The sequence below is a fragment of the Augochlora pura genome, chromosome 8, assembly GCF_028453695.1.
Source record: "Augochlora pura isolate Apur16 chromosome 8, APUR_v2.2.1, whole genome shotgun sequence".
NCBI lineage: Eukaryota > Metazoa > Arthropoda > Insecta > Hymenoptera > Halictidae > Augochlora > Augochlora pura.
Window position 1 is genome coordinate 1541739 of NC_135779.1, and position 27426 is coordinate 1569164.

At 49.9% G+C, this 27426-nt stretch overlaps 1 long non-coding RNA gene across 1 annotated transcript in view; it reads left to right on the forward strand.

Annotated features, from left to right (window-relative positions):
* The first annotated feature begins 9654 nt into the window (after nt 1–9654).
* The window catches only part of LOC144474318 (uncharacterized), a 111047-nt gene continuing 93275 nt past the window's right edge, over nt 9655–27426 (forward strand). The window contains exon 1 of the long non-coding RNA XR_013494724.1: nt 9655–10089. This is a non-coding gene — a long non-coding RNA (uncharacterized LOC144474318). The remainder of the gene's footprint in view (nt 10090–27426) is intronic.

Here is a 27426-nt window from a genome sequence, read left to right on the forward strand (position 1 = left end):
ATATACCCTTTGACCACCGGACAGCGTGCTTTCCCAAAACAGAGATAGACAACGGGGTCGGGGACGAGCCCTTGTGAAACCCCTCTAAACCGTTGTGCTTTTAATCACGTAATAAATTCGTAATTTCGCGGAGAAGCGGACCGAGTCAGTTTCTCAATTTAATTGCGATTCTATTGTTTCTCAGTTTGATATTTATTATTTCTTCGTTGCATAAATGCAAGGATAAGAAGCTGCGTTGCTTTCGCGAGTCTTCGCTGATCGCTCGCGATTAATATAATTCATTATCGCGGCAAATCCATCGCAGCTAAAAACGTCGCGGTGGAAAGAACTACGAGCGAAAAACATTGGTGCAAAGCGCGAAGCATGATCCGCGGTGGACGCGTCACGCGGCACTTCCTTTGCCGCATATTGAAAATATAGATCGCTCGCCGCGATACACGTCGCGCGGCGTGCTGTATAAATCAATCGCGACGCGGCGTGATAAATAGCAAGGTAATAGCGACGCGGCCGGGCGTTTTCAAAAACAGCAAATAAAAAAAGGGAACGCGTGTCCACTTACCGAGGGTCTCCCACGACCCAGAGCCAGCCGAGCGATCCTCCCTCGACGGAGCAACTCGACCCTGATTTAGCGAAACGATGTCGGCAAAAACCGCAGCGGGAGCCGCACTCGCAATAAGACCCCGTCGCGGCGGCGCACAATGGTCCCTCGCAGAAACTCGGCAAACGTCGTAATTTGTGGCGACAACCGGGGGATCCCTTGATCACATTGTCTAGCTCCCTAACGAAGCGCGACGTCGGACGCTTTTGTTTGACGCCTCCAAAGCGGCTCGCGGCTTGCGTCGCATTCGATCGGTCGCGCGTCGAACTCCGTTGCTCGAACGGGAATAAGCAAGCGGCCGGGTCGTGCAACTGGTGAGCACAGAAGAAAATCGAAATCTTAATCCGTGTCGACTTTACCCAGTGTTTTCTCGGGCGGTCGACAATTATTAACCGCGTCGTCAGCGCAGCTGTTTGTTGACGCAGCTGGCCTGCGTGTTCTCTCTTTCTCCTCTCTCTCTCTCTCTCTCTCTCTCTCTGTCTCTCTCTGTTCTCGCGGCTCTCCTCTCCTCGGTTATATCACAATAGAGATTTCCGCGTAAGTCGCGCCATAATCCCTGGCGACCTTGCGAATGAATCAGAACCGCGATCTGCCGGAGTAAAAGCGTCAGCGCTTTATCACGCTCGTCTAAACAGCGCGCTTATATTTTATAGATTTTCGCGGCCGTCCGGCCGACGGAGCAGATTACGTTTACGAGCTTCGTTAGGGAAAAGTCCGACGCGGGACTCGAGTTAAAATAGAACGAAACCGAGTCCCGCGGACCGAGTCCGGAATAAAGGCCGCGATGCGGATAACTACGGCGAAAGATTATACAGTGTACAGGCCGCGTCAAAACTATGGGACGGTGTTACCAGCACAATATATAATTCATTCTAAATGTCAATAATGAATAACGATTAGCACCACTTTCATTATCATTATGATCAACAATTAGAAAATTAAATAAGACAACAACTGATGTTAAGTTTGAAATAAAGAAGGATAAAATTCTAACTTTGGTTAAAAGCTGTACAAAAATTGTCAACGATGTTATAATTGTGTAATAATTATGCAGAACTTGATTATTCTATTCTGATGACTGAGATGGAACTAGATTATTTTGGAAGCAGGAAATTGGGGCCAGGGTTTGTGAAAGGTCCTGTAGACCTAGTAATACGTCCAGGACTACCCAGGCCGGAGAACCGGGCCACGCTAATGAAAAGTTGTCGCTCGGCTATTAATCCAGCTCGCGAGACCATCCGCGATTCCGTGAGGCGGAATTTTCGAGTCGGTCGCCGGGATGAAGGACGCGCGGGGTTCGGTTCTGCGTCCTGGCACGGCGGGAAATATCTGTCCAAGGAAGTCGAGAGCGGGCGAAAGCGTTTCCGCGCGCGGTCTCCCGCGATCCCGTGATAGGCCGTCGTTTCTCAAACCCATTTTTGGCAGACCTCCAGAGGACCCCGGGTGTCCGTGTGCACCTGACCCGAAGTGCAACAAGTACAATTAGGGAAAGCAGAACTTGGCCGCGCGCGCTGACCTGCGCGCACACACGGTCGAGCCGGCGCGCAATCGATATGTATTACGCGCGCGGCGAGGGGGCCCGAGAACCGGACGCGGGCGAAATTTCTGCTGACCGGAACACGAAGGAGCAGATTGTCTCGGCCGGGAGCGATCATTTTCCGGTGGTTTCACCGGCCAACGGAATCGAATTTTACCCGTCGGCCACGGCGATTAATTAAATCGGCCACCCGCCGACACGAATTTTATTCCTCCGCGAACGCGCGGCTATTTTATCGGAGCGGACGCGAGCTCCGCGGCGGCTTTGCCGAAAATTAAATGGCCCGCGTGTTCTGCTGTCCCGAATTCTCGTCGAAAGCCTCTCCGCGGGCGCGCCGGGCATAATTAAAACGTTCGGCCGGTCGGGATCGAACGCGAAATAATGTTTGCACGGTGTTTTACAATTAATTTCGCGGAGGGTTTGCCGCACAGGAATTCCATATCCTGACCACTCGGAACAACAATCGTATCTTCCAAATTAATTTATTTCGACCTGTGCAGCTTAATTCTTCTATAAATTAATTTTTCTAAAGATATTGAATTTTTTTAAAGAGAATGCAAAGAGCCGCGCGAAGCTCGAATTCCGACGGCTCTTTCGTTGTCCCGGATGAAGAGATCGCATCGGTACCTGCGCGCGGCACCCGCCTTCGGATCGAAGGAAATATTTCCGGGAAGGATTTCGTATTATTCGGAAAATTGTAAAAGTTATGGCGGAACTTTAAATTTGCCTCGGCGCGGAACTTTCGCAAACAGTTTCCCAACAATGCCCCTGCGCTTTTCCGAGCAACCGCCCGCTGCCGCCGGCTCGCGGACTCGAAACGAAATTATGTGTTCCGCCGTGACAAAAATCGGTTACTTCGAGAAGCAGTTTCGAACGTCGCCGACATCGTTGAACCGCGATCGCGTAAAAATACAGAAGACGTTAGTTCTGTCTGATCGTCCCGCGATTATCCTTTACGGAATCACGACGAATCGAGGATATTTCTAAAATTGGATCATTAATGCAAATAACAGCTTCTCTCTCGGAGCCAGGCTCGAATCAAGAGCTTTATTTCATTATTGCGTACGAAAGTATAATTTCAATAATTTCCAAACGAACGTAAAACCGGCACGGCGGTGTTGGTGTTTTTTGGCCGGGTAATCGCGACAATAATTACGCCGGTGCGGGTACGTGCCGCGACGGGTAATTCATACGCGAGGAGCGCGGTCTCGGTTTCGCCGAGAGATTGTTCTCCGGTGATCAAAGTAATCACAGTAATTGCGTCGCGGAGGAGACCCCGGCCGGGAGTCCTCGCGCTTTGTTTAATATTTTAATGCCGGCCGTGGCGGCCGGGAGGCCACGTGAACACGCGGCATAAATTAGCCACGGGTCACGTGCAATTTTCCTCCGTCGCGCGGCGTCGCGACGGCCGCCGGCCGAAAGTGTTGAATCGCGCGACCTTTTTTTTTTTTATTGCTCGAGGGAAACGCGCGAATATTTCTCGAGGTTCGGCCATTAAATTGATACGGTGGAAGATCCTGGAAGAGAACGACTCTCGCGGCGAGAGTCTCGAAAAGGTTTCCGCAGCCGCGGCGGGGTTGGAATTCCAAGGGAAATGAGATTCGGTGGGAACAAATTGGCGAATGTGCCGGTACCTGCGTGGAAGAACTTTGCATTTTAATTTATTTATGACGGCCGCAGTTGGCGCGGAGCTACGCCGATGCGCGCTTCGCATTCGAAACAAACGCCCCAAGTTTCCGCACAAACAATGTAACGAAATAAAGCTGGGTTGGCCTAGATACCCGAAGACCGAACTCCATTCGCCCTCGAAAAACGTCGAGCGGTATAACAGGTGTTGCCATGGCGACGCGCTAGACTCGGCCGTACATTTCCTATCGGACCAATATTTTTCTCGCCGTTACGGTTTTTCCGAAGACGAGCACCGCACGGGGGAAAAAATATCCGAGCCGGTTCACCTTTTCGCGTCTCTTTCAACGCCGGGGGGATTAACGCGTCAAGTGCCGGGAAAAGTTTCGAAAGAGATTACCGCGGCGACCATTTATATTTCAATTTCACCCGGGACCTCTCTTTCTCTCTTTCTCTTTTTCTCTCTCTCTCTTCTCTCTGCTAGCTTCCATTAAATAAATCCATATTAAACGAAGCTCCGATGGACGCCGCCGCGCCGGTTCGTTCAAACTTCCGGGGGTGCGTTGCCAATGAACTGCAAGCTGTACGAAAAGCCCAAAGTTTCCGCTCCGTGTTTCTCCCTGCCCTTTGACCCGTCAACGTTTCGATCTCCCGTGATTTCTGTGCCGCGATGAAATTTCCATGGAAGCCCCGCCGAAAATAATTCATACTTCTTCGGTGCAATCTCGGAGATGCTGTTGCTCGTTTACAGCGTATCTGCCTCGACACCTTGGCCAGTTGAATTCAGGCTCGAAGGATTCTTAGAAACAATTTTATAAAAATTTTTCGATAGCACCAAAGCAGCAAAGACATTGTGGAATAAATAAACGCGTTGGAGATTAACACAAAGTTCAAGATTGGCCAGAAATTAGTGTTACCCATATTTGAGTGACGCGCGGCGCTGAACGCTTTAATTTCGAAGACGCCGAGCGAAGAAACGCGAGCCAACCGCAAGGGCTCGTGAAATAAAAATATTAGGGGTACAACTGGGTTACCGGTCGGGGTCGTGTTTCGTTCGCGTAAACGTACCGCAACAAATCACTTGGCAGGGGTTTGGCGGGAGCACGTGCGCGATCGAACAGACGGCCCGCGCCCGCCGCGCGCAGTTTCCTCAGTTAGCGAATCTCATTACCGGAACGCATTGGCCGACGGTTGGTGAGTGTCATATAAATTTGCAACACAATATCGCTTTATCATTGCCCGACAGCCGCCGGATGAATTATGGCGGGAGAGAGAGAGAGAGAGAGAGAGAGGGCGTCAGACTCCGCGGGTAGCCGGTGCACGTCGACGCGGGGCAAGTGATATCTACGAAATCGTTTAGCGAGCGCAGACCCGCGGAATTTCGCTGAAGCGACGCGCGCGTGGACGGGTCCGCAACTCCCCGGGGATTCGCGAGCCCGCTAATGGAATCGCGCCGCCCAAGATGGAACTGAGAGCTGATCTTTCGAGGGAAACCAGCCGGATATTGCGGACGATTTTGGGGAACGCGATGGCACGGCTCGCCGATTTCATTCTCCTTGGATTTGGCGCGCTGAAAACGAAGCTTGGCAGAATCCAAACACCGCAAGACGCGCACTGTTTAAGACACTTGAAGAAGCGCCTCTTCTTGTTTCTTTTACACGCAATTTCCACACAACGCACTGCAGTTCGTCTTCATCTCAGCGTCCGAATTTTTCTGGGAATAATCGGGGAGCGTCGCGATCGTAAACAGCGCGATAAAAGCTGAATCTCGAATCCACGCTGGCCGATGATTCGTATCAACGTCAATTTCTGTAGAACCGTGGCCGGAAGCAGGGAAATATGACGGGGAAGAAACGTCGTTCCATAACGTGGAAAGGAATACGAGCGCGGCCTAGGCTTTGGCGGAGTTATAAACTACGTGACGGAAAATCGTGTCAGCCGTGCTTCGCTACGGTGGCCTGGGTGCTCAACTTTCTCGCACTGTTACGGCAGCTTCCTTTTTTCCATCGACGGAGGCGACTTTCACCGAGACTTCGATTGATGTACGATTCGAGATTTCATCGGGATTCGTCGGAGGCCGTTCCCTCCGATTTCCCGGCGAATTTCTCGCCGGTGAAGTATGTCTCCTATCATAATTGCCGCATGTGTTCGATCGCTCTCCGTGCCCGGCTAGAAAGCTTGTTCTTGCTCCGCTATGAACGACTCAACAGATATGGATATTAATAGCGATCAATTAGGCTACCGCTTTACGCGAATTCGCGTTCATGTTTGCGTCGCCTGTTTAAACTAGTTACATGATATTATCCATGGAAGAACCGCTTCAGGAATTCTGCTGAATAGACGTCTGAGAACGTAGACAATCCGTCGGACGAACAGCTGCCGAGAAAGTCTAACGACTCGCCGAGCTCTCCGCGTTTCCAGATTTATCCGGGCAATCTAAACATTCCCCTGTTCCACGGGTTCCTTGCTGTCGAGATCGTGGAACCAGTCGCGCACGGTCTCGGACGTTTTCTAAAATGCGGATCAAACGCGGGGCTCGCGACGTCCGGAAAATCGAGCACACAGAGCCCGTCGTTTGAGTTTCAGGAGTTTAAGTTCGTCTAATCTCGCCGCTCGAGCCGTCCGGGAATTTGTCCATTCCTGATCGATGGTGTTGAACGAGCCGGTCGTAACTTGCAGCTGCGAGTAAACGCGTAATTCCCGGGAATTCCGTTCGGGAAAGGTAAACGGCCGTCCACGTCTCTACGCGTAACGACGCGTCGATCGCGAGAAAGCCATTCGCGTGGCGGCGGCATTTTTCTCGTCGATAGGACGCGAGTTTCACCGATATCGAGGCGTATCGCGGCCTCGTAACGGCCGAGGAAAGTCGAGTCACGGTCGGTCCTGCGGCAGATCAATAACATTCCGGCACGCCGCGACGATCTTCTTCCCGTGTTAACGACGTCTTCTCTCCGTCGAAGACGTGTCCGGGTCGGAATCCCGCGGTTCGCGCGCTCACAATTTACCTGCGCGTCATTGTCATCGAGGCGCGGACGGGCTGGCGGCGGGCCTGGGTCGGGCCGCGCCGCGCCGCCGAGTCTAATTACAGCGGGAAGCGATTCCCCGAAGAATGACATTCGCATGAAATGGAAACGAGTCGTCGGGCGAAACAATGGTCGTCGTTTCACAAAAAAAAAAAAAGAGAGAAGTAGAAAGAAGTAACGCAGACTCACCGTCGTTTTTTTTCCACGTTAACGCAACGGCCTTTGTTCGACGAACCTGCCTATGCGACGCACGCATGGTTGGCGACATTATTTCGCTCGATCGATCCGCGAGGAAGTGGTTTCACGAAGCGACTGAATTAATTGTTCGACTTTATTCTGTCCGTCGATTGAACCGTCTCGGATTACGTCGTTGCGTGTAAGCCTGACAAATGAGAATCCGATCACTTTGTATGTGTAATCGTAACGCGTTACGTCTGCGCGCTTTGCTCACGACAGAAATTAATATAAGATACAAGATGATAAGAGTAATAAATTTTCGATCCAAAGCCTATCGAATGGCAAACCTGTATCTCGAGAATCCGACGCAGGAATCTTTCGTTATCGCTGGCAAAAATAGCGAAGGAAACGCGGATTTACATATTTCGAGAAAGAAGTTCTCGTTTCGATCGCCCGATGAAAGAACTCTTTCAATAGTTTCGCCCGGTGGTAGACGGTTATTTTGTTTTCGGAAACAATTATAATTGTAAATTCGGCGGAAGGTTTTTTATGCAAATCGCAGCTCTGTCCCGAAGCCGACGGTTTTGCGGCCGCTCGAATGCCATTGGGATCGTTCGCGTTCGCATGTGCGCCGATCGAATGAATAATCCAAGTTTCGAGTGGGCAGCCGCGTTCTCGCCCGTGCGGAATTTCCTCCGCATTCGCTCGCCGATTAGGCGCGCGGCGGTTAATTCGTCGGCGGAAATTTTGTTTTCCCCTGTGCCGGGCGGATCGCGGCGCGAATTAAGGTCGCCATTTAAAATGTAAAGCGCGTTGCAATATCGCCAATGGATTCGCCAATTCGGTGCCCGAGTGGTTCGCGTGTCTCTCCAATGGCTCGATACCGTTGCCCTTTTTTTTGCCCGCCGATTTTCCGCGAATTTTATTATCCGAGGCGATCGGGCTCTCTCGATGTATGTACCGGCTGCGAGAGGACGCAGCTAATTTTGACCGAAGCACGGGCACGGATAATTCGGACGCGCTCTCGACAATCTTGAAACGTCGATAGTCAATAGGACGGATCATCCCCGGTGAATTCGTTGCCGGTAGATTCCGAGTATCGAAAGGGTTTCGTCTCGTACCGATCCGTGCAGCTGAAAGGGATGAAGAGGATCCGACGGTATTCAAAAATGTCTGCTCGAATTGAAATGAGCTGCCGGAGTTTGGAAAAAATAAAAGCTGATCTGCGAATTTCTTGCTACTTGCGTCGAAAGTCTTTATAGCTTAGAACATCCCTTCTCTTTTATAGCATCGAATCGTCGAGTTAACTCCTTCCAAATATTTTAAAAATTAGACGCGTTTAAGAAGATAACTGCATTGTCTCGTGACAGGTATTCGATAGCTTCACTCGATCCGGAAGAATTTCGTCGATAAATCAAAACAGATAATTGCTAGACGAACGAAGAGACAGAATATTCGCCTCTCGGGGTTTCGGTGCTGCGTGCAGCACCCCAAATTCCTTTAACGTCGCGAAACCGTGTTACGGTTGACCGTTGTCGAAGCCGAAACAGGTAGAACGTGTACGTTTTACGGCACGGTTTCTCCGGTTAATTTGATTTCCGTCCCCTTCGGGCGCATCTGTGCTGTCACCGGGAACGCAATTACGCGTTGTCGGGCTCTCATTACGGATGTCGTCGAAGAACAATATCGGTCCGATATAATCGGATTCCGTTCAACAATATGCGTAAACGAATGCGGCCGGCCAGCTAATACGATCCTCGTCGCTGGATGCTAGATCGTCGCGTCGATTGAAAGGCCCGCCCCCGAAATCCGTTTAAACTATAAACATCTACTACACCGGCTGTCTACACGCGCCTAAACGGCCGGCGTTGCTCTGTGCTGTGTACCAACGTGTTGCTTGGAAGCAGCTGAAGTGCTACGCGCCGGGACGCTTCGCGGCGTTAACGCGCTGCGCGAGCACCGCTCCCCCATCCCCTTCTGTTACCTCCGTAATCCTGCTAATTAGTTTCGAAGCTTCAACTACGCGACTTCGAGCATTCGAGCATTGGAGCATTCGAAGTCGCCCGGCACTCGGGATCTTAAGATCGCAGGCTTTCAAAGTCTCCAAGGTCTAAAGCCGCGAGGTTTTAAGGTTGCAAAGTTCCCGGAGCTTTCGCTATTCAACTCGGCCGCCGGCGCGCCGAAGGTTTTTCGAACCCTTTGCTTTTCTTAATTTTTCCGAATTTCTCTCCCTCGGACATTTTATTTCCTTTCCTCGAACTTGTAGCTTATAGAATTTTATAGAGTTCGGCTAATGTCTCTATATTTCCTATATTAATTATCAAATTTTCACCGACCGAATACTATAGGACACAGAACGATCGTTTCGTGGAAAGAGCAAGTTCACGTTGTCGAAAATGAAGCGACGAGGCGAGTTCGCGAACGGCTTCTCATTCGACTAGGGAAAAGGAGCATTTCGTTGGAATCTCGTGGGTGTAAAAGGGTAACACGGTCTCGTCGAAAGGGTTCGGCAATCGGCGGGAATGTTTTGGGCGGCGATAAGCGATAAGGTGTCCGCGGAATCGTCTCGGCGTCGCGTTGCGTCGGTTCGGCTCGCGTTGCGCGCGTCGCGGCGCGGCGGCGCTTTACGGGGCGGCCTTTAAGGTCGGCGAGGCCGAGCGGCGACGGCAGAATCGCGCGAGCCACTGTGCCAGTCGGACGCGGACAGTATCGCGCTCTCGCTTTGGATCGGCCGCATCGTGTCGTATAGCCCCCCCTCCCCCTCGACCGAGGGCACCGTGATCTGCGTTATTCGCCGGCCCTCCCCTCCACCGGTTACCAATTCCTTCTGCGACATTTCTGTGGAATTTACAAAGTTGTGCAACCTCGGCTAACCCCGAGAGAAAAGTGACACTCGTGCCCGCCGTTGTTTCCTGGTTGATTGTTTGTTTGTTGCGACGCCCGAAGCTCTGCCTCCATCCACGGCTCTCGGCTGTTCGCCGATTTCATTGTGCTTTGCTCTGTGAACCCGAAATATCTGTGAACGAACAGTGTTTTTACTCAGTGTTGTCGGAGAACGACGTTGTCGCAACGACCGTCCGCCACTGGATCCAGGGAGATTTGCAGCTCTACCTTCGGGACCTTCTTCGGTAAGTGACAGTCCTCTTTTTCGATCGCTCGATCCTTTCTCGTTGGAGAAACTCGGCCTGTTCGCCCTGGACCACGTAAGTGGACCAACGGGTTTCGATTTCGTGGGGAAACGCGCGCGCGTTTGTGCACTCTGCGCGCTGCAGCCGTGCAACCGATTTATTTCTGATTTCTCAAAAGTCCAAGCCAACGTATTTTTTACATTATTTTCTCACCTAATCGTTTAGCCACCACTAATTTGCAAAAGTGTGAAAAATTACGCCGCGATTGCATTTCAATCTGTGCGATTAGAAACGTACGCTCCATCAGAGCATACAGGAAAATATTGCTGCGTGTAACGATGATTACGAGTCGATGACGTGCCAATCGATTTTTCATGGCCTTCGGAGATCTCCAGGCGAAACAGCATTTTCGTAACCGACGCGTTCGACGATCGAGAAAATTGCGGCGCCGGTTTCGTCGAAGACTGCGATCCACCCAGTGGTGGAGGCGCTGTCGGCGAAAAATAATTGTATCGGTCACATGTTGCTTTAAGGTTCTCACAGTCGGCGGGTACGACCTCTCGACTGCGCGAGTCGCGGTACGGTTTCAATTCGAGGAACGTTTTTGCCGTGGCAGATCGAGTGCCAGTAATTTCCAGTTAATATCCAAGTGGTTCGCAAATTGGCCGAATGCCGTGCATTGTGGGAAAAATTCGCGTCGCGGGGGTCAAGGATTCGCGGTCCCCTAGTATCTCGGACGTGTCGCGGTTCTTCAGGAAGCGGCGATCTCGCCGTGCTAATTTCTGGCCGACTAAATTTTATGCTATTTATTGCCGGCGTAATATCGCCGCAGTCGAGTGAACCGAAATAGAAATCGCCGATCCCTCGGTTCCCCAGTTTTCGGCAACGCATTGCGGATACACGTATTTTAGCGCACCGAGATTTCAGAGCGCCTCGATGGACGGTTCGTAGATCGGTGAGATTTCTCTCGACGCGTTCTTTTTCGTCCAATTCTGCTCGGAAAAATATAATAAATTTCGTTTCAATGAACAGCAGCAAAAGATATTCTACGCTTTTCAGGCTGAAACGTGTTTTCGAAATGTAAACAACGAAGCCGGGGGATCGATTCCGCGCAACCGAGCGACAATGCGCTAATGTTTACTCGAAAGGATGCGATGACGCGCTAACGGTGACACGAAAAGTCGCGTCGCGCGCGGCGAAAAACTCGATTCGTACAGCTGTCGCGGCAATTGCATCCAATAAGATGCCGGCACGCGTGACGCTGTTGGCACCAATCGGCCGATCCGCGACGTCTCACCGAAAACTTATTATTTCCTTTTGTCGAATCTCTCGATTCGCCGGCTACAATTGTCCAATTGATCCGAGGGCCCGTTCTGATTCGAGCAGACAGGCGGTGCACGAGCTCTCTCGTGCCGCGGAATCCAGAGTATTCGTTGCTCGAGAGTGGCGGGACTTTTGTTCACGCCCCGGTCGAGCGATGATTTATCGGTCTGGAGAACGGGTTGGATCGTTGCCCTCGCGTGTTTTTGGACCCCCCCCCTCCCTCTCTCCGAACCTTTCCCCTCCGTCGTCGTCGTCGTCGCGACACTTGCATAACGTTCTTGGAAACCTGTGGCGCCTCGTGGAAACCCAATCAGCTTTAATAACTGCGGAATTCCAAGATGGTAGCAGCACCGGCCTGTCGACTCGCCGTTTCCGATAAATTGCCGGCCGTGGGCCGTGTTTATATGTCACCGGACCCCGAACGATATTTCACCCTGTGTTTCGCGCTCGGTGAAGTCGCTGAACACCGGAATTATCTTTGCTTAGACCCTGTAATAATAAGGAAATTGTTTACGCTATTTTACGTCTATATTATATAGCATATCGTAAGCAGCAACGCTATATTTCTTTGACATTTCTACATATAAAGGGAACAGTAATTTAAATTGATCGAGCGTGGATTAACCCTTTGCACTCGAGTGATGACTCCGAAGCACGACTCGAGATTCTTATGCAATGCGCTAATAAAATTTTAATATTATCAAGCCCGAGTATTTTTAAATAACTGTCACATAGATTCCGATATCGTAGGTCATCTCGAAATATTTCGGAATTAAAATGGCGTCGAGTGCAAAGGGTTGTGTCAAGTTTCTATGATAAATAGAAATTAATGTACATATAAAAATGGGGACATTGGCACAATTACAATAGAATCACGACTGGGAGTAGACAACGTAGTGCAAAAAGTTATGTTAAGTTCGTGCGATAAATAGTTAATAATTTAAATACAAAAATGAAGGCATTGGCAAAACTAGAATCACGATGTCCCCCGAGAGGAGACAACGCGGTGCAAAGGGTTGATATTCGAGATCCACAGCGTTAAAAAGTGTGCGGCTTCGCGATCGCCGGCCCTAAAAAGAGTCATCGAGGATAAATGGTTATTTGCCGGAATAATCTCGAGGCTTAATCTTCCTAAGCCTCTTAAGCACGGCGTCGGCCCGTTCCGACCCGAACATAAGTTTCGTTGTTACGTTCTGTTTCCGCGGCGCGCAGCGTTACGCGATGAAATTTTTGCGTCGTTTCCCCGTTGTAAATTCGGTTGGTTTAAACCGCGGTTTTTAGCAGCGACGCCGCTCCTCTCGGCGTTTGTTGTTCCGCGAATGTTTATTAGGCGACCCGCGCCCGGGCTGCCGGCTATAAAATGGAAACTGTTTTTCCGTGTTGCCGCGCGCATTAAAACCCGGCGACCGTCTCGCGCGACTTTTGTTAATAGGAATTTAGAACCGTCGGCGGTGTATTTGTTTTCATGGAAATTGCTATACGTGATCTCTTTAGTCCTTGGAAGAGAAAGAAAGGAGTAATTAGGATTTCGTCGAGTACCTTAAGCTTATCATTTTTAGTTAAATTCGTGTTATTTCGTACAAGGTTTCAATGAAAAGCTTCCGTTTATTTATATTATTTGCGCGAATAGAAATGCTGTATCAGGGATTTAAATTACTGAACAAGACGACAACAAAAGATTATCCAGCTCTCAGACGCCGATTCAGATAAATAGGAAAATTACTATTATCGAACGAATCGAAGGTCGCGACAAGAATTTTATAATGCTTGTCGAGACGCTTCCGTTAGAAAGCAGTGCTCTCTCTCTCTCTCTCTGTCTCTCTCTCTCTCTGGAATGGACTACCGAATAAGAGACTTCGGATTAGTGGGAAGTATCCCGGGAGCAATGAGACGGATGACAGACTCCGATGGGGCAAATTGAATTCGAATCGAATTAAATTATCTTGAATTAGTTACCGATCCCCTTGTAGACGGAGACTAATGCTCGACGATCGGCCGTCAGGCCCTATCCGAGTCGCGTCGTTTCTGTATTATCTTTATATCTCCTTCGAACAGCTGTTCTCCACTGCTGAAATAATTGATGCAACGCGAACAACAATTAAGGGAAGGATCGTAGAAGAATTTAGGTAACACCGTACCATAGTATTGCTTTGTAAATGGAAGAACAATTTGCGACAGCATAAACGCGAGCACACAAAAATGTGCCATATACGAGAATAAATCGTCGAAAAAAGGCAATTCCAAAATTGATTTGCCTAATCAGAGTTATATTTACAAGCAGAAATTTTGTATTTGTCTTTCTTATTTAAAATCCGCGATCACTTGCCAACCGAATAATAAAAATTGGAAGCGAAATTTAAAGGAGCGTTTCTACCTAATTTCGGTAGAAAATAACTTCAGCAATGGACGTTTAAATATCTCTCGGAGGATACTATCAATTTGTGCACGGTGCTCGAGATAGAAGGCGGGCGAGAAACAGCACGAAATCCGGTGGATCGGAGTTTTCCCAAGCATCGATCGCGACGCGAGAGACCGCCGTAGATCTGAAAGTAGATTAGTTCCTCGTCTCGCTAGAAAGGATTACGCGCCTGCACTCCTCCCCCGAGTTTACCTAATATTTTGTTACGGAGCGTAGCGGGTCGTTCGCTGACAAATACGCGCGGCTATAATCGTAATTCTCCGTTGTTGCTAGAGCCAACAGAGCGTTAATCTGCCGGCAAAGCGTGGAACAGCGCGGCGCGACGCGACGGCGACTAATCAATGCGCGAAACGTATCCCTATTTATTGCAAACGATCTACGCGCTCGCGTCGATTGTACACAGAGTTAAGACGATCGGAAATATTTACGAGGCCCCGCGGCGGGGAGATACATTTCACCGAGACGTATCGATAAATCGTGTCGTTATGAATTCCGGCCGCGGATCGGAGCCGCGCAGCAACCTGCTGCATCTAACATGTCCTACCAGGAAATTATGGCTGGCTACGCTGGCAGACTGAACGATATCTCTGTTGTTCCTCGTCGTAATCAAAATCTGGAACGAAGAAACTTTGGTAGAAGCAATTAACCTCTCAGACACGGCTAGATATTGCGCGAATGAAATTTTTCACAAGTAAATTTTCATTTTTCTGAACGTATTCGCATCAGGCTATTTTTCCTTAAATTTTCATACAAATCGGGGTATTTCAGCAACGTAAAAAGCCACTACAGTGGCGCGTCGTGCCTAAGAGGTTAATAACGCAAGGCAGCTATTGTAATCGCTGAGACCGAATAATCGCAAAGACCGGGCCGACGCACAAATAGTTGCGTTAAATTAGAATAGTTCGCGGCGATCGAACGGGGGAAGTTCATCGCAGTCAAAATGAAATTCGAGGCGATCAAACGCCGCGAGCTGAACCGGCGACTATGGCAGCGTTCGTACCGGGGGCTGGAATAAAAAAAAAAGTGAAAAGCTCCGCGCTCCAATTTCTAAAGCGATCGATATTCGGCTATCCTGGCAAGGACGCAGAAAAATCGCGCTTTTGTGGCCGAGAGGGGACAATGAGAGCAGGACTTCTTCGGATCGGCGAGAGGAGAGCGGTCGCCGCTAGGAAACCGGTATTCGCAGCAGGTCTCTCTCTTTCTCTCTTTTTTCTCTTATCTTCTCTCTCTTTCTCTCTTTTTCTTTCTCGGGAATCGAGAATCGAGGTTCGATCGTCAGGTGCGCCATGTCGCGTCGCGACGAGCCACGATCGCGATCGAGATCGCCGGCAAGAAGCCGACCGACGTCGCGCGCTCCCGACAGTCCCGACCCGACCCGACCCGACCGCTCCTCTTTTGTCGACGTTCCAGATCACGTTCGACCGGATTTCTGAAGGACTGCGCCACGCTAATGTCTAAGGCTTGGCCGGCCGATATCGATGGCCGCGGCTTATCCGTCTTCCAATTCGACCGGTCTTATCCGCCGGCTTATCGCCGTGGAACCTATTCCATCGTCTTAAGCCGGCTATCGGAGCGCCCGCAGGTTCCCGGGGGTCCCGATGCCTGACCTTACGACGCTAATAGTCGTGAAATTCCCCGCGATGAAAGATACCGCCGAGTACTTTCTGCGAATCCTTGCTCTTGTCGCGTCACGGCTCTGTCAAGTCGTCGCGCGCTGCTCTGTCAAGGAATTTCATCCGACGAAAATTGGGACCGACGCGACTACACGTCGACGACGTCTCAGACTCGTCGCGAGTTCCTGGAGCGCCCTCAAATTTTTCGAGGAAACGCCCTTAAATTTTTCCGAGGAATCGTCCGAAAAATCGGAAGCTTCGTCCGCGTGTACCGAAAAAGTTTTAAAGTAACAATAATAAAAATCACACGAACACCGATTTATTTAGTGCGCGACAGATGAGTCACCCTCGTCGGTCACCTTCGTTTCCCGATTTGCGATCCGTGTCACCGGTCACGCACATTGTCCTCGCGGGACCGCAGGTTTCGCGACAGCCGCCGTAGAAAGGCATCGGCGCGCGGTGTCCAAGGACCTCCGCCGATTCAGCCGCGTTCGGACCGGTGAAGCGAGTAATAACAGTAACGCCGGTCGCGCTCCGCGAACCTTCAATCAGAGGCAACCGGCATTTTTCGAGGGAAATGCCGGCCCTGTCCGCTGTCCCTGTAACAGTGAAAAGACCCCGGGGTACCTAGAGCGCGACCGAATTATGAAAATGATTTCACAAAATTCACGTAGTTTGCGTCGCGCCGCCGAAAACAGCCGGGTCGCTCCCGATCCCTTTGCTAAGAGGATTCCGCCGGATCAAACCTGAAAGCCTTACAGGATTAAGCAATTCGGTTGCCCCTTATTAACCTAAATTTGAATATCGTCCTTCCGGAGGGATGGCTAGCAGATTTTATATATTTTTTAATTGCACCTTTCGTTTTGATTTATTCAGTGATGGGATTCTGTGATAATAGCTCGTTAGTATACCGATTGTGATAAAAGATACTCGGAACAGGGAAATGAGGGGTTCCTGAGGTTATTTGGAGTAACTTTTTCCTTTGCGAAAATGTTCTTCACCGTTTTTACATAAATCGTAGAAGAAATATTTGTATTACGAGATGTAAAATTTCCAGTTCCTCGCGACGTGTACATACGCAGCTAACGGGTTAAAACCGAGTTTTTCCGCTGCGTCGCAAATATTAATAAAGACCCGCTTCAGAAAAGTGATTCCGAAACGTAGCTGCCTCCGCAACGGTAAAATAATTATCACAAAAGAGAGGACAGCCTCTCGCGCGTGATCGATAAAGGGGTCACCCCTGTCCGGCAGTTTCAAACATTTCGGCGCACCGTCGCGGTTTTTCCGCGTTTTTCTTGTTTCCGCGCGCGGGCGGTCGGTCCGCGCGCATTTATGCAAATAGTCGGATGCGGCGTGCCGCCCGCGGCGACAAGCTCGGCTATTAAAGCGGAGCCGCGAAAGGAGCGAGAAAGTCGGCGAACAGGACCGGCGAATCTCGGGATATTTTTCTGCATTGGCTCGAGGCAAGTACGTCTCTTTCGCGAGGACTTCGAGAAGGAAGAAGACTACTTGGAGAGTTAAAAAGAGCCTAGGTCAGATTGCAGTAAAGGGTTGAACTCGAATCAGGGCGGTGTTCTTTCGCGTCGTACTTAATTACGCTTTGAACGCATTGCTGCAAAGTAGCTCGTCGATATCAATCATTTTTTAACACAGTTATCGTCTTTTTGACACAGAGCCAATAAAATTATGCTTTCAAATTTAAACTGGAATTTTAATATTCAATCTACCAAAATTGGTTGGTCAAAATTTTGAATTTCCATTTCGCTAATTAAATTGATTTTCTGAACCTTTCGAAATAGCCAGACTGAAACATAAAGTGCTATAGTACTTTCTGTGAAGCTTTTACATACTCAATTTCCAACTGGTGCATCTGAATATCGTACACCCTGTATTTGAGATCTCTAATCAATGTTTATGCCTTCAAATTGTGGCTGGTTTAAATTGTTGCATCAGGGTCAGATCGTTCGCGCAGTGAAAACGAGTCGCGAAAAGCTCGCCCCGTTTTCCTCGTGGATGCTCTTTTTCCGGCCGCTGTTTTAGCATTTGAATCGCGCCGCTCGGTTTTTCTCGACGTTAAATGCTCTCGCTGCTTTTTGTCCGTTCTCTTTCCCTCTGTACACCGTACACCGTACACAGTGCACTATACGCACAGGAGTTTTATAAAAGGCGTAAAAAAAGGCTGGGCGTCGCGGCACTCGCGGATCATTCGATCTACCATCGGCGGCAACTCTGCTGGAACAAGTTTACGCGACGTTGACTTTCGCTTTGAGGATTGAATAGGAGGTTTCCTTCGCGTCTCTCCGGTCCATCCAATTTCCCTTCCTAAATACTTTCGAATAACTCGCGAAACCTTCGAGTGCTGCGAAATGTACAAGTCGCGGACACGTCGAACGCAGCCTTTTTAAACTGATGCTTCTAAGGAAATTGGATTATTATATAGAAGTAACATGGGTGCGATGAAAATTGGTGGGTTAACCCTTTCGCTCCGAGCGCCGAAGATATTTAGCATCCATACCGTTAATAATAAATTCTTCGTTTATTCAAGTCTTCTCATATTAAAAATGTGAATGATGCATGCTATATTAGAGCAATCATTTTTTTATCAAGTTCAGTAATTATTTAAGGCTTAGAAAATGTATATTCAAAAACTACGCGCACTGCGCACATTTCTGGCTTCCGTTCGGTGACGACACTTCGGCGGACTGGACTCTCGAGGCGAGAGGGTTAAATAGCCGCGCACTCGAATCCGTGGACAGGCCGATGGAAAAACAATGCGGCCAGGAGGCGGCGCTGCGGCCCGACGGCGCGGCGTTTAATTGAACAAAATTGTCTTCCGTTCTGCGTCAGCTCAGAGGGACAAATAATCGAGAAAGAAAGGATCTATCGTTTGCCGGACGACTGGTCCGGCTAATTGAGCTATCCGGGTCAATTAGCTGTCCATCTCGCCGAGTTCGATATTCTAAATGGCCGTCGCTCGTCATGGCAGCTCCACGTGCTGAATTTGCATGAGGGCTCGGTCGAGTCCGGTGCCTGAGCGAACGAGACTCGCGATGCACTCGACTTCTCTGCTATTGGACCGCGGGATCTTCCAGCATCGAGCAAATCAAATTTGAGAATAATTTAATTAGACGAAATTCAATTTTAAGAGGAATTTAAGAATTGCTAATAAGAGTCGAGTTTCAAATATTACTGATATCTGAAGTTTCGATCGCGACATCTTCCAGCATCGAAAAATCAAATTTGAAAATCTAATTAGAGGAAATTTCATTTTATGACAATTTAAGAATAAAACACGACTCGAGGAAATTTAATCCGAAGAAAAATTTAAAAATAGCTAATAAGAGCTCGATCTTCAAATATTTCTGATATCTGAAGTTTCGATAATTTTTAACTTGTAAACGGTGGAAAGATCTCGTCGATCTCGCATAGTCTGTGACTCGTTATTACAGTGCATGGGGTTAAAAAGAGTCTCCAACGCGGAGAGCGAGAGCAGATAAAATTTGCATCGATAGTGTACGCGTGTTTTATATAGAGGCTTAAAAATTGATTGGAAACTCTAAAGCGAGCAACTCCACTTTGGAGGAACCGTCGCCGGGGTTCGGCCATAAAAATCGCAGTTTAGGTTTAGACGTCGCCCGCGAATAGCGTGGACGGCTCTTGTTTTTCGGGAGAAAATAACGGAGGGAGAAGGGATCGCGGATCGGGGTTCGGCTCGGCTCGGCCCGCTACGAAGCAGGCACGACGACGAGTGGTATCGATTAACCCGTTGCACACACGGGTACAGGACGCGGAGAGACGCGACATAACTAGCCACCACAGCGGCGTGCAAGCTGTTGCATCCTGATCGGCACTCGGTCATCGGTTGTTGGCGGCGAATGGAGCGCGGGGCAACTTCGGTCCCGAATTCCACTCTCTCTCTCTCTCTCTCTCTCTCTCTCTCTCTCTCTCTCTCTCTCTCTCTCTCTTCGCCACCTACCTGAAAATCTTTCCTTTCAAGAATGAAATCAGCAGCCTTTGTTGACTCTTCGCCTCCGCCGTCGGTTCCCGAGCGCTGCGGAACTCGTTGCATTTAATCATCGCCGGACTGCGGATGTTTATGCAAATTCGCAGTTTCATAGACGAGTTTAAAGAGGCCGGGGGACGACTTCCATTCTCTCTCGGCTAATGAATTCGCTGACGCGGACAAGGAACAACGTTACGTTGAAACGTTCCTCCACCGATCTCTCTCTCTCTCTCTTTCTCTCTCTCTCTCCGCAGTTTATCTCGCTTCGAAGATGTTTTTAAAATCTATTTTTACAATGGAATTGCGGCCTTTGCGGACACCCGCGCCGTGGGCTCCGTCGAACGGAAAATCTATTCCGCGAATTTACGAACTCGTTGTTCCAAGGGGGGACTGCCCACGTTCCAAGGAACAGCAATTTGCGTGCCCGAGCTGTCGCCGACGAGAAATTACGTTGAACGACCTGCCAAACGAACCTTTAGAAAACGCAACTTATTCATTTCGAGGCGCATTTAGCACGCGCAACAGGAGTTCTACGTTGCTTTTGTGCCTCTCTTTAAAATTACACGGAACAGTAAAGACAGGTCCAAGATTTGTAATGTATGCACGTAAAGAATTAAATGCAGCCAGTATTAATTTATTCCGGTCTCGTCGGACTCTGCTTTCTGTTCGATGCTCGGGCTTCGACGAGTCTCGGATTCGTTCGTGAAGCTCTCGAATCGCCGCTGGGGGATGGTCATTAGGAGCGTCAAGAGCGCAGAGAAGTTTTTCTAAGTCGGAGTACCACTTATCGCGGATCTAGGAGAGAAGCCGCCTCGGGGATCTCGATGGAGTAATCTTCGATTAGAAGCCGTGTAAACGCTCGATCGAAAAAGTTTCAACGAGTCCGTAGGACGCGACGAGCGGCGTGCTGGAAATCGCGCGCCGATGATTAATTACTTTCCACTTACGCGGACCCGCGCGCCGACCGATGAGTCGAGCTTTCCACGCCGGATACCCGATCAAAGAGGCCGGGCTGCTCCGTGAATTATTCAGAGCAGGCGTAATCTTACTTAACGGGCTGTGGGAAACGAGCCGACGGCGACGCCCGTATTTTTCTACGCGACGAAGTCGGCTCGAAAAAATTGTCTGCCGCCCGAATTAGTTCATCGATCGCGAAAACGTCTTCCACCGTTTAATAATTTCGGTGGTGCGCGAATAATGTATCGACACTCCGAAACCATGTTACAATATTTAGAACCGTCAAGGAACTCGACCATAAAACTATCCTTTCGAACGGATGCGAGTACTTTATCGAGATCGCGTGACATTCCACGAAACTCGGCTAACGCGTCTGTTCATTACTCGCTGTTTCTACTTCGAGCGATCACGAACGCTATCGCGGGTTCTCAAATTCGCGTTCCTCGAACACAAGGTGACACATGGAACACATTAGCGAGGTAGCTGCGTCGATATATTATAATCTTTTTATATGTACAATCTTTTTAACAATTGTCCTTAAATTATCCTAAAGCGTGCGAAATTTACTAATATTCTGACTTAAATCGTAGAAGAAATATTTCTATTATAAGATGTACAATTTCCATTTCCTTGTATACACGTCGTACGCAGCTAACACGTTAAACGAACTACATAATTTCTTCGTCTAGAATTTCGTTCAACGATGCCCCGTAAATTCCGCAAACACGAAGACGCGCCCCTAAAACAAGCGAGGGTCGCGTGCTCTCACGACCGAATTGACGAGCGAAAAAAAAAACAGAGGACGGAATAGCTGGGCGCGCGTTAACATGGACGAAGATTAATTAATCCGTCTGCGTGAACAGGAAAGGGAGTTTTAGCGGCGTTCCAGAGTCATCAGCCGTAATTAAACTTAATAATCGAAGGGTTCGCGCGGGGCGGGAACGGTCCGCAGCCGTCGCGGAAAGCGTGCGAGCGCGAAGAAACGGGCGGAGAGAGAGAGAGATAACGCGGCGACGGAGCAGCTGTGCAAGCGAGATCGCCGGTGTCATGCAAAGTTACCGAGCAAAGTCGGGTATCGACTCTGTTACCGATCACCTGGAGACTGCCACTTCCGTCGCCGACAAGTTCGAAGGAGTTGCGAAACTCCGTGGCAGCCGCAGCCACAGACACGGCCGCAGCCACCGATCGTCCGCGTGCTCCGTGCGTGCGCGCGTGCGTCTGCACACAGAGAGGTATGTGTGCGGCGCACACGAGAAAGAGAGAGAGAGAGAGAGAGCGAAGACGCGGCCAGGGGGCGAGCAAACGGGGAGAGCAGAGAAGGGAGGGTCGCCCGTCCTGAAATTCTCGTTTCGCGCGTTCCCATTTTATGGAACTGCTTTCCAGCGACGCTAAACAGAGGACTTCGCCGAGAGAGCCGGCCGGGTCGAGGCAACCGGGACCGGTATTCAGCTTTCCCGACCAAATTATAATGTTCTCCGTCACTAATGGATCGTTCAAGGCGTCTCTCGCATCGGCCGCCGACATGTCGCGACACCGCAACTCGCTCGGACTCGCCTCCGACAGACCGCTTCGCGGGCTCTTTCGCGAGCCCTCGCGACTTTTCGCGATCTAGGCTTTCAGCGTTAGAATTCGAGCAAGTTGCTTCAACTACCTCGTCAAAAAATAGACGAAACAATTTGGTAGACTCGCGAGAAAAATAGCTCCGACGCGACGCGACGCACGCTAAAAATTGCATCGGAATCGATTGATTTTTGCCAGCAATTTTTCACCGCGGCAGAGGAACAAATAAAATTTAACGAGTCCGTGCTCGAACATGGTTGACGCATGGCATATTTTCACGATATTTCCTGCGGTCCGCGACGCGTGTCCGTGTTTCAGTTTTGTCCGCGCGACCGCGCGACGATTCGCAGCGCCGAGGTGTATCGGCGACAAGTAGACCGAGAACTTTGCGCGAGCTCTCTCGTGTCGCACGCGCCGGAACAATCGTGTGTCGCGCTGCTAGTAATTCTTCCGGTCGGTAGCCCCCATTTCGCGTCGCTCGTGCAGAAACCGGAGGTCCCGGACACACAGCGGGGGAAGAAGGATAATATCTATAAAACCTATACATCGTCCGAGGAGCGTATCAACACGTGGGTACTCGTCGCGCGACGAGTCGCCTGCTGGTATCGGCGCGGCGAGACGGGGCTCGCTATTCTCGTAACGTCGGCCAAATAATCGTATCAATTACTTGTTCTTCGAACACGGATAGAGCTGAATGGATGTACCGGTGATCCTCCTACAACGCGGCGTCTTATAACATTTTCCTCATTTAACAGCATAGGATAAATTGCGGGAATTTACTTGTACAATACTGCAGTATATAACACTTTGAATTCAACGCGATGAGAAAATTGTGAAAATCTTTGGACAGTGATGTAACCGACTAACATGATTTTTATTTAACTTTGCGGTCGAGTGGTGACTCTAAAAATGATCATGCCACGTTTCGAAATAATTTCTATTGAAATTGTCAAGAGCTGTTAACTGTTGCTCGAGTGACAAAATGCAATTCGATAATATATAAAATGCTCCAAGTTTTATAAAATGGCAACAGTACGAGCTTAAACAAATACATCGGATTTCCAGTTAAAATGGCTTCGACTACAAAGGAATAAAAACTGTATTATCTTAATTAAAAACGTTTGCCTTTAATAAGTTTTAGGGACGTAACTCCTCTTTTGTATTGGCTCTAGGTATTATATAACATAGTTTCACGGGACACGGTATTAGCTATGAACCTATCTACAGTGTTACAGAAGGATTATCTGTACCACGAGCAACTTTAAGAACACTGTTACGGTAGTTTCATCGTACAAAAGCGATGAAGCGCTGGAGCAGGCATCCATCTAGCTTCAATCGACGAGCTTCGATAGCGATTTGGAAATCCAAAGTCCCAATATTATTTTTTCGTCCGCGGAGAACAAAGCATCGGACGTCTTCCTTCCAAACCCAGAGTGAGTCACAATGTCCTTCCGGGCGGTTCAGCCAGGTCAGGTGCAACAAACACGTATTCCGTCTTCGTCTTTGGCCGAAGGACCGTGAGGACAGCGGTAAATTCTCGTCGCCGGCGAACGTCTTCGGCGTCAAGAGCATACAGAGATGCTGAGGACAGGGACGGCGCTGTCGGTTGTTTGCCGGTGATTAGAGCTGCTCTTCGCGGTGACGTTCCGCGCCGCGCTTATCGCCTGGCAGGGCGCGTGTGTGCACGCCGCTGATAACGGGCGCGCGGATGCGGCCGATCGTATTCGCGTTCTAAGAGACGAATTGTTCGTCGTTGCCGCGCCCCATCTGCATTCCCGGCGACGACGCCCGGAAATCTAGTCGCGATCCGCTCCGAGAGCTTATTCCGCGGCCGAGAAACCGCTCGGACCGCGAGTTTCCGGAATTCGCTGGAACGCGGAATTTCTGACTCGAGAGAGAGAGAGAGAGAGAGAGAGAGAGAGAGAGGCGAGCAGAGGGTCGATCTTTGTTTGCTCGGTTTTAGCCTCTTAGGCACGGCTGAATTTTGTAGGAGTCTTGTTCCTATGCACAGTGAAACTCGACGCGAATGTGATATATTTTAAAGCATAATAGTTGCTACAGCGACGCATCGAAGAAGTTAATCTACTGTTCAGGATGTTCTTAAAAAATTTGTAAAGAGCATAGAACGAGTCTATCGCGAACACAGAAAATTGGCAACGCGACAGGCTCGTTCCTTCTGGCGGCAAAGAAAAGGCGACGCGCGCGCCGCTTTCTTCTTGGAAGTCGGCCCTCGTTTGACGTTTTCAGAAAAATGAAGCCTCATAAATCTCTCGTCGCCCAAGGTTCCCCCTTGTCGTTCATAACTGGTTGTCCTTCTGTCGCGCAAACGTAGGACTTCTTTATTTGAAGTTTTAGACAGGATACGCTTGACGAGCCAGTCATAAATTTCACTTTATCGCCCGTCATCGCGGACGGGGGGGGAAACAATTTTTGCCGTGAAACGTCCTAGATTCCGCGAGCCCCCGTCGCGCATTATATCTAGACCTCGGATTTGATCTCGGTTTATTGCAAAGCGCGGCCGCGCGATAAAATGCAGTCTACGGGAAACGTCTACGTACGGTAGAACAAAAGGGATTCTTATCCCGGGGAAAATTTGTTTTCGCCTGGCGCGAGACGGGTCGCATAAATTCCGCGCGACGAACAAATACGTTCCGGCGAGTAATTTAGGCCGCGGCCGGTGTCGCGCGGGCAAATACTCGACCGCCGCGAGAGCGAAGTAAATGGGAAGAGTAATGGAATTAGTTGGCGATCGGACGCGTCGGAGACACGAGCCGATAGGCAGGTGCATCTCGCCGGCCGGCGATACGGTAGAGAGGAGAAATTGTTTGCGGTCGTCGGATAGCGGGGACACGGGGGAAATCTAATATGCCGCAGCGGCCGTTACTTTCTATTGATTATGCCGCTGCTTGATCGCGCTCGCCCGCCGTAATAACGTAATTTGCGGTCCCCGGGAAGTGCATCGTGGCACTTGACGTACACCATCGCGCGGCCCACGCTCTCCCGATGCACTCGGACGCGATGGCAGATGCGTCGCGGCTCTGGAACTTTGGGATACGTTCGCGGGAATTTCGAGCGGTTAGTGCTCCGCAGTTTTAGTCGACTGAATTTTTAAAGCAGTTGGAGAACGGCCCGCGAGCACGCGAAACGGCGACGCGCGCTCGCAGACGTTCTCCGGATTAAATCGCGCAGACTCCCGTCGAAGCATCGCGCCATATTTCGTCGAGGCGCTCGAAACGATCGGTTCTTTATTTCGGAATTACCTCGAAATGATCGAATAAATTTCATTGTTCGAGCCCGCTCGCGCAGCGGCTCGTAACATAAATCCGCGACCTTAAACGCGCGCCTTATCGGCGGAAAAAAAGCGAGGTGGGGGGAGCAAGATCGTCGAATAATTTCCGAGCCCGCGCGCGGTACCCTTGAGACCTGCATATCGTGCGCGAAACAACCGCATCAATTATTCAGTGAATTTCAATCGCGTTACCCCCGTGTTCTCCTCCCTGCCTGCCAGTCTACAGCCTGGCCGCGCCTTCCTTTTTCTTCTCTCGTTTCGGGTTCCGCGGGGGGGCAACCTTGACACCGCCGATAAAAGACTATACGGGGAGCATCGGCTGGCTCGGACTCGTCGTCTTTCCGAAAAAAAAGCGTTCCCCCCCGTATGCATTTTTCAACGAGCCTCGGACCTCGCGGAAACAACGACCGATCGATCGCTGACCCGTGCACACTGCCCGGCAAAAAGCCCAATAATGCATCGATGATTCGATGCGTCTCGGGGATTTCTTGCTCGATAACTCCAGTCAACCGTGGACAGTTTGTTCTCATTTTTTCAAATCGCCGCTCTCACGGCTGCTGCACCAAACGGAAACGTCGTGGACTTTATCCTCCGTTCGACGAACCGGTTTGTTTTTCACGGGTCGGCTGCGGTGACAGTCTCACTTTAAGGAGGTAGAATTGTACGAAAATGTATACTGTATAGGAAAATTACTAGTAATAAGTTATCAGGTATAATAACGTGCCAGACTCGTGATAAATATTTCGTGCAAGATCTACTAAATAAGAATATCATTAATTATAATATTCGAAGTCGAAATCGAATTTAATTCTTCTGTTATCGAAGCTTAGAAATAAAAGTACATAAAAACAATAAAAGGAACAAAAATTGTCCGGTCCTATTAAGGAAATTATTAAGAAGAAATCAGTACTAATCGACACAGCGTGAAAGGAGTCGTGATACGAAGGGTTAACACCGCAATAAGATTCTAATCCCTTTAAGCAAATTTGGGTAAATTCCGCCACGGTATAAACATTAATTTCCAGCCCCTTCGCTGGATTAAACCGCTTTAAAGCAGCGAATTTAATTGGTAGCGTCGTGACTCGATGGAAACACGTCTTCGGGCAGAGCAGAAAACGTGCTCGCTCGTTGCGAGACGGGAAGAACAGGGATTTGCGTGTTCCCTTCGGGTAAATGTTCGCGGAGCAATTAAATCGGGCCGCGGCAGCTGGCACGCACCGTTTTTAGCGATTCCGTGGTCGGTGGACGGTGGAAACGCCTTCGGGTAAATGCAGCCGGAAGAGCCGGCAGTTTATAAACGTCCGGAATAATTCTTGAAAATGAAGTCCTCGGGAAGAGCGCGGCAGAAGGAGGTGTTCCATTTTCCGTCGGGCTCCGCGGAGGGAAGAGAATTTTTCCGGGATCCCCTCAAAGCTCTTGTTTATCTCCTGCCGACCGTGCGCCCCGTTGAATTTCCGAGAAATTGCGTTTCTTCGTGTTCCGAAGACACTGGATGTCGCCGGTCTTGTTCACGGTAACTCGATTTGCGCGGCGCTAGTCTCCCCCTTCCCCCATCCACCCCCCGTTTTTGTCACCACCTACCTCTTTGTTATGGCAAAGTTGACGATCGAGGTGGCGCAGAGTCCTGCCTGTCCCTTGTGTAGCACGAAGTAGCCGAGTGCTCCTCGGTACGATAACGATAAGTTACCGCGCGTAGTCGAACTCTTCAGTTTCGTGGCCGCCGAGACCTCGCGGGCACTATACTTATAGTGTGTCGAGGTGGCTTAATTCTCCATCCGAGCAATCGCATGGACCCGCAAGAGACCGAGCCTCGCGCTGGTGACCCCGCCTCCAAGAACCCGAAAGGGTGATTGCAGGCTAAGTGGGTCACTTCCCTCTCTGGGACGGTCTTCTCCTCGGATGATCCCTAACGGGTGACGGGGGGGTTTTTCCCTGCCTGGAACGCGCACACGTTCCAGGTGTGCGTGTACCTCTCTTATCGGTGGTTTATCGCCCCAACATCGCCGGCATAGGCTAACTTGTAGCCTGGTCCGAATGAGCTAGCGCTTGCGCTCAGTATAAAGCTCCTGGTCACATTAACACTCTTCAGTTTCGATCGGCGGCATTGTAAAGGTCGAGTAAAGGAGTCGCGGCCCCGGAGAAATATCGCGGTCGAGGAACCGCGAATGGAAGG